Genomic DNA, 14,874 nt, shown 5'->3' with positions numbered 1-14,874 from the left:
TTGCTTCAATCTTGCTCTGCTGAATTGCATTTGTCCCGCCGAGAAAGAACATATACCACAAAGGGTAGAAAAATATTAACAGAATCTGCTTTGCACGCTCACAACCAAAACAATGGGTTGCAACACTACCTGCCATTTCTAATTTTTATTTCAGTCCTCTTAGCAGGCCCCCATCTCCAACAGGTTTTCTGCAGCAATTGGAGATCTACTTGGATGCCCTTAAAATGAACGGCAGTGCTCTCTGCCAGATGATTCCAATGGTAACCTCTATATAGCTGTTGCAATTCCCTAACCACTTACTCTGCTGTAGTATTATTTAAGGAATGGCATAAAGTAATTTGAAGCTTACAAGGGAATAACCAGAGACAGTCAAACAAGGGGGTAGTGGGAATGGTTGAAGAGCCATGGAATTTCCTCAGTCACAAAAAAGGAGCTGTTACTTCACAGTACAGTGGTACCTCTAGTTATGAACTTAATTCGTTCTGGAGGTCCGTTCTTAACCTGAAACTGTTCTTAACTAGAGGCGTGCTTTCGCGAATGGGGCCTCTTGCTGCTGCTGTGCCGCCGGCCCACAATTTCCGTTCTCATCCTGGGGCAAAGTTCTCAATTTGAGGTAACTCTTCCAGGATAGCAGAGTTTGTAACCTTAAGCATTTGTAACCTGAGGCGTTTGTAACTTGAGGGACCACTGTATCTTGATTGTGTAATCATAACCCAAGTAATGTGGTCCCAAAATGTACTTTGAAGAGTGTGAGTTGTGCCAGTCCAGCAGAATCAATGACTATTAATGTGCTTTCAATCGCACACCATTAGGTCAAATGATAAAACCACAGGGGTTTCATTGCAGCCGAAGGTGTACAGATTGTGGCCTTGTAAAAGCTTTCTAAAACCCTGTCATTCCATTCAAATATAAGAAGCCATCTAAAGCACCACCTTAGGAGATACATAAGCAAATCTAATACAGGGGGAATTGCGAATTCTACAACAGAAAACTAACTACCTGTAATTAGCATCTGATCCACGCTTTATGAAATGTAGACACCCACCACATTCATACTTCTGTCCTCAAACCTAAATGCAGTTGCCATGACCTGAATCAGTAAGAGGTAATTAATGTCACGAGAGCTCTACAAAAGCAGAATAAAACTTGATGAGCTACTTTAGCACAACAAAAAACAAAACCCGGAACAGTAAACAACTGCATCAAAACAAAGCCAAGGTCCTGTCAATCTTTAAGAGCATAATTTTTTGAAAAATGTGGAACATCTAAGAGTATTAGTATAATTAGACACTTAGTCACAGAATACTATTATTTCTCTCTATTGAATAATAATGTAATCGCAGCAATTACAGTACATTCTGTGGTGCAGCAACGCAATCCTAGATTTGCATGAAGTCAGGGTGAAGTGGCACAACAGCAGCAGTCACAGCACGGGAGCGAGAAAGGAACACTGAGAAGGGGGAAGTGGTGGTTTAAAACAACGGCAGAAGTTTGAGTAAAGCAGCAATGGAGGAAACTTGAGAGGAAAATGGTGGTTTTAAACAACAGAAGGATTGAGTAAAGTACTAGGGAATTTTTGAGGGCTCCACATCCTTTATCTCGCTCACATGTAGCAACTGCAGGGTGAAAGAGGGAGAAGTTTGAGTGTTGCAAGAAGGTAGAAAAGACTTTTTAAATTTAAAACAATGGTAGGTAAAGGTAAAGGGGCCCCTGACCATCAGGTCCAGTCGTGTCCGACTCTGGGGTTGCGGCGCTCATCTCGCTCTATAGGCCGAGGGAGCCGGCGTTTGTCCGCAGACAGCTTCCGGGTCATGTGGCCAGCATGACAAAGCTGCTTCTGGCGAACCAGAGCAGCACACGGAAACGCCGTTTACCTTCCCGCCGGAGCAGTCCCTATTTATCTACTGCTAGGTGGGCAGGAGCTGGGACCGAGCAACAGGAGCTCACCCCGTTGCAGGGATTCGAACCGCCAACCTTCTGATCAGCAAGCCCTAGACTCTGTGGTTTAACCCACAGCGCCACCTGGGTCCGTACAATGGTAGAGATTTAAGTAAAACAAGGATATAAAGTCACTGGGAGGAGGGAAAGTGGCCATTTTTTAAACAATCACAGGTCTCTACTTTTGTAACATGCATGTTCCCATAGGCTTGAAATATTCCATCAGTTACCCACGCACTGCTGTCTTTTCATGCTACAGATCAGCAGTCTTCCACCCTTTCAAACTCAGAACCACCTTTATGTCAAACATGCATCTGGGGAACCATTTATTCTTCTTCTTTACTCTATATATTTTCATGGCAATAGTGCCACTGTTGCGACCAACCTCAGTTCAAGCCATGCTCTGGTAGAAGGTCAAAAATTTGAGTTTGGTACTGCAGTATCTCTGTTCCTGCATAACACTAAACACCACTGCTACTGCCTGTCTCTGTTAAACGTTAACCAGGATGTTCAAACCCCGGAGCAGGCTTGGCAAAGGATAATAAAAGATGGGGTAACTCAACAGGACAGTTGCCAACATTCGAAAAGTAATGTAGGAGTGATATTGGCAGCCATCAATAAAAATACTAGCAGGACACTGATTTGTGTGATCCTGGTTATGCACCTTAGCTCTAAATATCTCCCCCTTCCCTAAATAAAAAAGACAGACTGAAGTTGGTTTACAATGTCGAATCATAATTTGCACATCCTTCAGATTCTTTTCCACATCTCTATTCAAGGAAGCCACTTCAGGGAACTCTTTTGTTGTTGTTGCTGCTGCAGAGTGCTTGATAATAGCAAAGACTCTATCCAAGATCTTGTTCAACAAAGAGGTGTGTGAAACAGGCTTTTGAATACATGGTAACATTCCTCTTGTGAGTTTCATGCCCGGAGGCAAAAAGCACTATCCAACCATTTATTCTTCCATCTTGAGAACATTCCTTACCAAGTTCAAAGGCCTGAGAAACCACATACCCCAGCTACATGCCTGCACACCTTTCCCCTTGCAGAAACTTGCAAGAAGCAAAAAGTTGGTTGAAGAAAGTATTTATTACGAGTGTTTAAAGACTGTTAATTAGGTGACATTATTATCAGAACTTTTGACTTAGATAAACTATGCTAATTTAATTCACAGGAGTGCAACATTTCAATCTTTCATGCATTTATAAAACCACAATGTATTATAGCATGGAATGATTCTAGTCTAAAGCTGTGCAGGTGTTCCAGTTTAAACATGGAGCTCCTGGGGAGATCAGCCTTTCCTGTTTACTGCACTTAAAACTTAGGTGGAGAGTTCTTTTAAAAAGCAAAGTGAACGAGCAAGTGAAGCACTGGATGAGGCTAATGAGCTTCAATATATTCACAAGATGTACATACCTTTATAATTTCTGCTTGGTAAAAACAGGTGCCTGGATTTTTAAAATACGATAGCGTATTTTAATGTCGTCGCCCCCCCCCTTCTGTTTTGCCGAGTGACTTCTCACCCATTCCATGCAGAAGTAGCTATACCAGCTATTCCAACTGAGAACCTCCTTGCATTTCCATTTGTTTCCAAAAATGGAGGGTGTTGTAATGTAAAATGTAGATCTGTCACTATTTTTGGGGATGGGGGATGGGACACAACAACCATGCAAGGGCTAGTTCTATCTCAGATGGTCTTTGCCAGCATCCTACAATGATTTATTGTTTTCTGCTGAAACCTGTATCCTTGTCTTTTTTTTTTAAAAAAAAGTCATTAAATTTGTAATTGTTCTGGCTCTAGTCTAACATAATATGCGTGGAACATCCAAGACTTTGCATGCAGAACCCTTTCTTTAAAAAGCTAAATCCAAACCGATCAGATGTTTTAAGGAGGTAAGTATTTGGTAGGATTTTAGGGTTCCTTTTTAAAGGGGAGGTCTCCACACAAAGTTCTTAGCGCTGGATCAAGATGGGATCTGCACACGCCAGTCCTCTTTATGCACACAGCCGTTACTGAACTAGGGATACATGTGCAGGGAAACATTCTTGGGAAGGGTCCACTATAGTCTCATAATCTCAGATTTACAGGATTGTAGAATTAGAAGGGACCACAAAGGACATTTAGTCGAACCCCCTGTAATGCAGGAATCTCTTGCCCAACGTGGGACTTGAACCCATAACCCACAACCCTGAGATTAAGACTCGTATGCAATACATAAAATAAATATTAATAGCACCAGGAATTGCAGAAGTACCGAGTCTGAAGGAAACAGTTAACAGCTTTTTTCATGTTTTAAAGCAACCAAAAAGAAACAAGGAGCAATATGTCACCAATCTATTGGGGATTTAGGAGGAGGTGTTTAATGCAGATTTAAGTTAAAGTTCAACAAGAATTGCTACACCTGAAAGGAACAGTCTCTCTCCTCAAATTGCAGAGCAATACCGGGATATTCTTTGTCTTTCCTCATTCCCTGGCCACTGGCCATTTTGTAGAGGCACACAAAAATATTGCCAGGGAGTGGAGGGAAAGGGAGAGAATCCATAGGTTTTTTAATGGACTTTTTATACTGATCCAAAACAGATGAACCTGAATGTGGCAGAGGCAGCACCCAAAACATAGTTCATGGTCAACTGCTTGAGTATACATGAACTATGCACTTTTCATCCACCCCAATTTTCATTTCATACAAAACTGATAAGGAACTAACTACTTAGATGTGTGCATATTGCTAAGGAACTAATTTGTAAGCATACTGTGTTCAGTCCAAAAATCCAGCTACGAGTGATACACAAACTTTCACTTGTGCCAGGGAGGGTGTTGGCAATTTTTCTCCTGTCTGTACTCCCCCCCAAAAAAAGTTACAGTCATACCTCATGTTATGTCCACTTCAGGATGCGTCTTTTCGGGATACGGACATGCTGAACCCGGAAGTCATGGAATGGGTTATTTCCGGGTTCGGCGCGCGCACATGCGCAGAAGCGCTAAATCACGCTTTGTGCATGCGCAGAAGTGCTGAATTATGTCACGCACCTGCACAGATGCGGCGCTTCAGGATGCAGCCTTTTCAGGTTGCAAATGGGTCTCCAGAACAGATCCCGTTCGCAACCAGAGGTACCACTGTACTGTGAAAGGTCCCATGCCCCCTGGTGTTGGTGGTTTTTTACCTTAAAAAAACAAGGTATCAAGAATCAATATTTTGCTACAAAATTAATCTTTCCTATAGGAAAGCCGAACTTTAGTACTGTTCTACAGAAGTTGTTAAGGAAATAAAGTTGGCAATGCAGAGGATGAACAGACACAAATATCCCACAAAAAAGGGCTGAAAGCTGCTGAGCAAAATAGGCATAGAAATGTACATCCTAATAAAAAATATATACTATCTTGAATGTCAATGTAGTTTCATTTGAAAGCTTGAATTTATATCTTTAAGGATAAAGAAAAAACAAGTGCATTTATTTCATTTGTGTTTACAATAGATAATCCTCTAAAAACAAAATACAACAAATAACTGCAGATTGCACACAACTTTGTTTGCCATTGAGGTGGATTGTGAGTCCTGAACTGTGTGTTGTTGTTTTTAAAACAACTTGGATTCCCTGTGTAGGTTTTCTAGATATGTGCATCAAGTGCAATCAAATTGCTCCTGGAATAACCTACACAGGGAATCCAGGTTATTTTAAAAACAACAACACACAATTATTAAGCACATTATTCTAAACTGGTCTATTCTGAAGTTCTTGGAAAGCCGCATGTCCTACTTCCTATTACTTTTTCTATAGAATATACATGGGAAGTTGCACCTAGCACTTCTACCAAGAACCACAGGGTGATATTTCAGGAAGCAGGTTGGACTAGATGGAGGGGGAAGAGTCAGCAGTGACAGAGCATGAGGAAGTTAAGGTGGGAAGATGTGGTCCTCTCTCCTCATCCACATCCCTGTTAAAACAAGACCACTCACCCTGCTTTACAGGTGAATGGGGCAAATGCATTAGCAAACACATGCTGCGGCCTGCGTCATGTCTAGTTTGGTCCAAAGAGAGATTCCAACCTGGAATGCAGAATGAAAAGAAGAGCGACTGCCTTTTTTAAAAAAAATATATGATCTTCATGGCGATCACAGTTTTACCTTTTTGGCAGTCCAAATGCATTGATAATTTCCATATAATGGCTAAATATAGAATCACAGAATTGTATAGTTGGAAGAGACCACGAGGGTCATCTAATCCAACCCCCCTGCAACGCAGGAATCTTTTTGTCAATGTGGGGCTCGAACCCACCAACCTGAGATTAAGAGTCTTATGTTCTATTGACTGAGCTCTTAGGTTAGAGGCAGCTAATTTTTGACAGGCTTTTCATTCTTTTATGCATAGCTGAACTACGCAGCTCAGCTTGAAATAAGGCAGAATATCTGCAGCTAAGGTCCAAGCAGCCTGACAGCACTTGGCAGATAGTTTCTGTTTGTAAATTCTGAATGAAGGGGCGGGGAAAACGAAAGCCTTAAAATCCATCAGCAAAGACGTTTCAAAATTAAACTTTCTATATGAGAGGAGGAGCTTAAGTAGAATCTGATCTATAATTAAGACACTTGCCACAGGACCCCCCCCCCCCCAACCCCAAAAATAAAATTCACATATTTTTCACTAGCTTCCGATTGCACTGTAAAGTTTTGCAAAGAAATCAGCAAACCTTTCAATTATAGAAGGTTAAATGTGACCTAGATATGTCAAAGATGATCAGAGAGACATACTTCAAGCCATCTTTTGGTTGGTTTTTAAAAGTGCCAGACTTATTTACATCCCCTTTAACTGCTATTTACACTCTGTGTTGGTTAAAATTTGTCACACTGATACATGCATAATTTATGATGTTTACTCAAGTATCCCCAACAGAAATTGCATATTGTCCTCCTTGCCCCTGCAGAATTTCATGAAAGGGTTTGTAATTCATATTTTATTTTGACATTACTGAAACCAGACTGAGTTAAGCAAAGGTGTGCATATAACATTGCATATACTGTAGTCTAGAAACCAAGATTGCCGTTTCAGCATTCTGGAGAACTGGGAACAGAGCTGGATTTGCAAACTACCTACCCTATTTCAATGTGTTTCATAAAAAGTAGTAAAAGATTATTGAAACTGGCAATTATTGCATAAGATGTCCTTTATCACCACTCTAAATTTAAGCAAATTATCCTGCACTCTTTAATTCTTTGGCTTACACTCTAGGGAGCTGTTTCTCTCTCTCTCTTAAAAATTATTTTGAAATTTACTTCCCCACTTTACTTTATACCATGCAAGGAAGTCCAGTAACTCATAAGGCTACCACAAGCATCCCCAAACTTCAGCCCTCCAGATGTTTTGGCCTACAATTCCCATCATCCCTGACCACTGGTCATGTTAGCTAGGGATCATGGGAATTGTAGGCCAAAACATCTGGAGGGTCAGCAACCTAAGACCCATGGGCCACAAGCGGGCCATGGGGGTCATTTAACCGGCCCATGGACCCCCGCTGCCTGCTTGGGAACCCCCACCCGCTCGGTCGGCTCCCGTGTGCCGCGCTAAACCGGCGCGGAGCAGAGGGGGGACCACCTTTCGTGGCGCTGGCCAGCTTCCCATTGGCTGCAGGAAGCTCTTGCAACCAATGGGATGCTGCACATGCCTCCTCTGTGCCGGTAATAGCGTTTGCGCAGGCATGTGCATGCACGCGTGCACTCTGGCCCACCACGGGGTCTGCAGGACTGTGAACCGGCCCAAGCCACAAAAACTTTGCCGACCCCTGAGTTAGCCAGACTAGGAGGGAAAGTGTCAGAAGTGATGCAGCACAGTGAGGTAAGAATCACACAGCACCATATGGTACTGTAGACAGCATCACTTCAAAATGGGAAGGATGCCATCTTTGAATGCTCCTTGAAGGTGTCTTTTTCAACAACAACAAAAATCTCTGCAAGTAAAAATCTTTGAGAAGGGACGCGGGTGGTGCTGTGGTCGGTCTAAACCACTGAGCCTCTTGGGCTTGCCGATCAGAAGGTTGGCGGTTCGAATCCCCACGACGGGGTGAGCTCCCTTTGCTCGGTCCCAGCTCCTGCCAACCTAGCAGTTCGAAAGCACGTCAAAGTGCAAGGAGATAAGTAGGTACCGCTACAGCAGGAAGGTAAACAGTGTTTCCATGCGCTGCTCTGGTTTCAGTGATCCGTTGTGCTAAAAGCAGCTTAGTCATGCTGTCCACATGACCCAGAAAAACTGTATGCGGACAAACACCGGGTCCCTCAGCCTGTAAAGCGAGATGAGCGCCACAACCCCAGTCGTCTGCGACCGGACTTAACCGTCAGGGGTCCTTTACCTTTAAAGAATCTATAAAGGCATGGAGAAACGTTCTAGTGCAGCTTTCTATTTAAAAAAACAAAAAACAAAGGAGAATGTTCATAAAATGTTATCCCCTATCAGCAGCCTGACGTGTGATAATTATGCCATCCCAATGTCTCAACAAATGAAACTGATCTGTAAAAATGTTACGAGAGACATTGCACATATTTCTGTAAACCAAGAAAATCCTTAATAAAATAAAATTAAAAAAGAAGATAATGTATTATACCACCTTCCACCTCATTCATCCGCATGTGTATGCACATTCCAGTGCACAGCACAGTGACACACACAACATGGATATGTGCAATGATTCCTTTAGCTGGGCTAAGTTGCAAGTGACGGAAGAAATATTTGATGGCAACTGGGTGTAATTTTAAACAGTATGAAAGCACAATGCTTAAATAAGTTTAATGAGAAAAGTTCAAATACTTAAGCACAGAATAAGACACATAGGCTAAGGTTAGCAAACAATTACTAAGGGGACAAGGAAATAAAATAGGAGGAAGCATAATGCTTGGACTTGCATACCTTACAGATCTTCAACTTACTGCCCCAGAGCCACAAAAACTTATGTAGATTTTGTCTTTGGCAATACGTCAAGTTTTTCCTTTTCTTTTTAATGGTCTACAGATAAGAGTATTAGATTTAAAAGTTACTCCACCTTAACTGTACACAATATTTTAACTGGGAGTCAAGCTGACCTGGACTTCGACAGAAGGTCTGAAGTCATAACAAATAGGAAACTTGAAACCTCTGGCAGGAAGTTCCCTAAATTTGCATGCTGACATATATAGAAAGCTTATGTCCTCATCTTCACATACCTACCTACCTTGGCTGCAAGCTTAACCACGTCTACTCAGAAGCAAATTCCACTGAATTCGTGGGAGCTTACACCCAGGTAAGTGAGGTTATTATGGCAGCCTAAAGCAGAACAGCTAGGGAGCTCCCCAGTAATCTGTATCATGGCAACTCCTATGTCCACCCACCCTAACAATAACTATGTCATGCAATGTGAGCAGAACTATGTGCTGGAAGCATGCAGAGTTACATAAAACCCAGAAATAACTATGACCAGTTTTGGAAGCAGGTTTTGCCCATTCTGCCCCATGTTCCCATGCCAAAAAGTCGTACCTACCAGCAAACCCAGCGTACGCAGATGAAATGATGTCACGGGATAGTGCAGGCAGAAATATAAGTTGGAATTAAATGTAAACTCTTCAGTGTGTGCCCTCCCCTAATAAGTGTCCCTCCTTGTACAAATAAAGAAGGGAAACTGAATAAGAGGCATAAAAGAATGCATTTGCTCTTTATAACTTTAATGTGCTACATCATTTTGGGTGTCTAAATAAAGAAAGCAAATGCGTCTCACAAATACTACAAGAAATAAATTAATGGTCACTAAGCAAATGTAACAGCCAAGTTACTGCAGCAATTTTCACATGGGGAGTGGACTCTCAACAGAGCAGTCATGAATCACATGGCTCCCAGGAGCTGTTGCTGGCACTGTTATTTCTAGCTCAGTATTTGTATCAGCAGGCAAACCTTAAATAAAGACAACATTTTACCAGCAGAGTAATCAAAAGTTTGACCAGGGTTTTATTTGATTTGCTTTTCTGATGCCATAAAACATTTTCACTGAAGACTGAAAAAGCAGATTATCATAAAACCTACAATTAGGTTATTACTGTCTTGTCTTGGTATTAGAACTCTATTTTACATGCAAAAAACTTTCCCGTGTAGCACAAGCACAAGGCTGTGTCAGATGTCTGCTTGGTTCACACTAACCGTGGCTTAGTACAAACATTTGGGCTCCAGGAGAGGAGCTACTTTGCTCCTCCCTGGTCTGTCTGCAGCAGTATTTAAAAACCTCAGTCATGCCATGTTCATAAAAATATGCACTTTAAGTCCTTAATACCCTTCAATTATGATCCTCCTAGTGGCACAGCTATAAAACTGCCAGCACATGTGTAAAACTAAACTGGATGGAGGACCTTGTGTTGAGATTCCTGCATTGCAAGGGGTTGGACAAGGTGGCCCTTGGAGTTCCTTCCAGCTCTGATTCTATGATCTCTGCACTGACCATGCTGAGTTAAAGTGAGGAATCAACAGGAATAACTTAACTTTAATGAGGAACCACCAGCTCCAGGCTGGTCGTTGCCTGCAGAACCTTTTGATCCAGCTCATAGCCTCTCCTCCTCTGCCTCACATCTCCGCTTCCAGGGTTTTAGTGCTCCTCTTTTGTCAGTTGTGCAGCATGTGGTTGTTCAGTACTCAGCCCTGCCTCCCCCTTGCCTCACTGGGGTTCCCTGGAGCTGTCTGTGGACAGCGGGTAAAGCTCCTTTCAACAACAAGCCAAACCATGCAAAACCTGAAGGAAGGTCACTGTCCCTTTAATTCACCCTCATATTGGATTCCTCCCTCACACAGAGCAGGAAGGGGACTTCTTCCACGTTGTCATTGTGGATCTTGCACAGCAGCTATGGCTTCCTGCCTATGGTCTGGTGTGGTGTGGTCTGGGAGCTGGGGGAAAGAGGCGGTTGTTAAGCAGTGTCTTCCCCACCCCACGCCGCCAACCAAGATGCACACACAACACCAGGCACTCAATCCTATCAAGCAGTTTAATACAAACCCTCCACTAACAGGAGACGGGCGAAGGAGGAATGTGCAAGTGATCATCTCTCTCCCCCCCCACCTCCATTCTTTTCTCTCTCCCTGCCCCCCAACATTTCTCCCCCTGGTTCGCCAGAAGCGGCTTTGTCATGCTGGCCACATGACCTGGAAGCTGTACGCCGGCTCCCTCAGCCAATAACGTGAGATGAGCGCGCAACCCCAGAGTCGGTCACGACTGGACCTAATGGTCAGGGGTCCCTTTACCTAATGCCTGTATACATGGACCCTGCTCACTACTGGTGTGTGTGGCTGCAATAGATTTCGTATTAAAGGTATGTGGCCCTCGAAAGAAAAATGGCTCATGTGAACATTGCTGGAAGCCACCCAGAGTGGCTGGGGAGACCCAGCCAGATGCGAAGGGTACAAATAATAAATTGTTGTTGTTGTTGTTGTTGTTGTTGTTGTTGTTGTTGTTGTTGCAGTCGTTGGCTTCATTCCTTCCCTTCCCTGGGCAACACTGTCAACTACAGAAAATAAATTACAGATCGCATAGCCAAGAAACCTGTGATGTCCACATACAGCTTCACTGATCCAATATTTTCCAGGGAGAGAACAGTGGTATGTATTCCTGTAGTTAAAACATGTGTGAACAATGAACAAGTAAAGCACGACTGCCCAAATAACCTCTACATGAGTACTTAATGCTGCTTGTATATCTTTGTGCGCAGTCTTAAGCGTAGACATATTCCCAGTTCCACCTGAATAAAAATGCAACGGAGGCCAAGACATCTCCACAGTCAACAATCTAAAAACAGGCCAATAACAGGCTTTATTGCTTGGCTCAGTGAAACTATATTGCTAACAGAATTCCACTCCCAGCCAAAGCAGTACTGTCAGTCTTGCCTATGTCTGAATGAGAAGTGAACAGAATGTCTTCAGCTATTAATCAAACTTAAAAAAAACCTGCACCAGTTATTAAAAATGTGCAAGAAGAGCCAAACTCTACAGGTTGCAGCAGACTTGACATGGGTTTTTGCTTCAAACAGGACGTGCAAAATATTCACTGCCTTAACATGCTCGAAAACAAAATGGCAGCAAAATAGCCCCTCTCATAAAGCATCAAAAGAGCAATGTAAGAGGATCAGGAAATGTAAATACTCTCGGCTTTAAGATGTCTTAGGAATTGCATATGTTCAGCCAAGAAGGCAAGGGAGAACTGTGATCCCATGTGAGGAGGAATTGAACGCTCTACAACATTTAATTTCCCCACTACCCTTCTCTGGAGAACGTAAAAAACACTGCATCGCACCCATCCTCCCAGAAAACCCCCACAATGGCTCAGTTAGCTGAATATTAGAAAGCAACACATATAGTGCTCAGAGGCAAGAGTCTGTCTACATTTCACTATATGATTGTGCTAGTATGTTACTTGAGCTCTGCATATTCACTGGACAGCACCCTTGAAAACCACAACTGATTTATTAAAACAACTAAACAACAGAAGTCCAGCACAGCAATGGTTTCCATTAGACAAACCATCAAGGAATAAAACATTAGCCAAGCAGCCCACTTTTATAATCACCAGTGTTTCCATGAGAAGTTGTATTACCCTGTAACTGTTCTCAGGATCTGCTGGTAACATGACAAAGGATCAACCGAGTAAATCGAGGACCGTAAAACAAATTAATTAACTGCTTATATATATTATGCAACAACAAAGCTACAAACTCTTAGAATTGAAGCGTCTGGGGAAAGTCAGTAAGAGCAGAAACAAAGTAGAATCTAGAGAATGGTGTCATGAAGATCATTTAGACTACATTTTGAATGGGCAGCAAAAGAATGAGGCTTACCCCATAACAATTCATAGTTGTGCCAGGGATATTGTGACTGCAAATAATGCGGCTGTCAAGAGTACATCCATGAAAAACATTGTTTTCATTATAAGAAGCACTTGCAAGGCGGCCTACAAATCTTTACTATTTGCATTTATAGAATCATAGAATTGTAGAGTTGGAAGGGACCCTGAGGGTCATCTAATCTAACCCCCTGCAGTATAGGAATATCAGCTAAAGGACCCATGACAGAAGGCCCTCACATCGAAATTTAAAGGCAGTAAATTGTTAGTGTGTTGGAACAGGACTTGGGAGACCCAGGTTCAAATACCCACAGTGATGAAGCTCACTAGGCTAGTCACTGTCAGTATAACCTACTACAAAGGGTTGTTGTGTAGATAAAACAAGGAGGTGCAGAACCATGTACACCACTTCAAGCTTTTTCTAGGAAAGGTGGGATATTAATGTAATAAATATAGCCATTTAAAAATTTACCTGGTGCACAGAGGAGAAGCAACAGGACCTACATTATCTACATGATCAGTTGTGACTTGCTACGGGGTGAGCTCCTGTTGCTTGGTCCCAGCTCCTGCCAACCTAGCAGTTCGAAAGCATGTCAAAGTGCAAGTAGATAAATAGGTAAATGGCATTTCCGTGTGCTGCTCTGGTTCACCAGAAGCGGCTTTGTCATGCTGGCCACATGACCTGGAAGCTGTACGCCAGCTCCCTCGGCCAATAATGCGAGATGAGCGCCGCAACCCCAGAGTCAGTCATGACTGGACCTAATGGTCAGGGGTCCCTTTACCTTTACCTTTATGTAGTAAAAAGCAGTAATAAAGGTGCTTACTTTGTTTTTTTGATGGTGTAAAATGTTTATCCTGGGTATTCACAGATTTCATTTTCAATCCTCACATATTCAACTACTGTACAGGATAACCACCTCTGTGTTTTGTAAGGGCATATACCACTCCCATCTCTCAACACTGTTAGTACTTATACCCAGCAAACGCGTAATTAAAACACGTCACAGAACAGAAGAAGTGTTTGTTATGACATTCTAAGATCAAAAAACACACTGCTGAATTTGCCTCCATCTGTGCCAGTACAAACATTTCCTACGTCTCACCAGTAATTGCCATGGATCAAAGATAACGGAGTAGTGGGAAGAGGTCAGATCAGGAGGAGTGTGATTATACAAAGCTCAGGGCAGAATCATAACTGTGCAGAACATCAAGATTTTGACAAGCATAATGAGTGGAAGAAACACTGTAAGAGTGGCAGCCATATTCGTATCAGCAGTACACACACCCTGGAAAACCTACAGCGGTGATAAAGCATCTCATTATTTTATTATGCTTCCTTGTGTAGACTCATGGGACCATAAACAAACCTAAAATATTCTCTTTGCCACTTCACTCATCACCATAATTTAAATGCAAAAAGTTTATGGAAATTCTCTTAATTTACTATTTAAGAACCGCTAATTCATCTACTTTTGCTCAATGCAGGAAAGCTTTCTCAACAACGTTAAGCAATATTCTAAGTTAGTGTGCCTTTTGTTTCATATACACTGTGCTTTGCAAACATCATCTACCGGTAATTAATCCCCATAGCAACCCATTGAGGGTATTACTACACATATTCTACGCATAGGAAAACTTGCCCGGAGCAGCAAAACTTGTCACTGGCTCATTCAGGATTAGACTGCAGAGGTTTCCAATTCCAGCTCTCATGCCCTAAGTTAAAGACCACACCTCTTTCTCATATGCAGCATGCACATTTGCTCAGGCACACGCAAACACAGGATTCCTTTCTTTTAGACGGCAGTTTTCTGAAGGTTAAACAAGTAGGACAGCAGAATATTCACAAAGACACTTTTCAGAGTCTCAGCCAAAAGTGGATTAGGGGATTTCATAGAGAAAAGTATAATGTAGTAGCAACAATAATAATAATAACAATGGTGTCTACACGTAAGAGATTATGCTTCAGGAGTGCTGTATTATACCATACAGTATATTGTTTCGAAAGGTACAAAAGCAAATGAGAAACAAAGAAACCCATTTAATATCCCACTATCAGAGTTTTAAAACAGCTGCATTTTTGCAATGATTTCCCCCCTTTGTGCAAC

At 42.3% G+C, this 14,874-nt stretch overlaps 1 protein-coding gene across 1 annotated transcript in view; it reads right to left on the bottom strand.

Moving 5' to 3' along the window:
• IRS1 (insulin receptor substrate 1) overlaps window positions 1-14,874 on the bottom strand; it is a 55,508-nt gene that overhangs the window by 36,360 nt on the left and 4,274 nt on the right. The window lies entirely within an intron of this gene.

Source organism: Zootoca vivipara, chromosome 5 (genome assembly GCF_963506605.1).
Source record: "Zootoca vivipara chromosome 5, rZooViv1.1, whole genome shotgun sequence".
Classification (NCBI taxonomy): Eukaryota; Metazoa; Chordata; class Lepidosauria; order Squamata; family Lacertidae; genus Zootoca; species Zootoca vivipara.
Note: the sequence above shows the minus strand (reverse complement) of the source record. Positions and strands in the feature narration are given on the sequence as shown.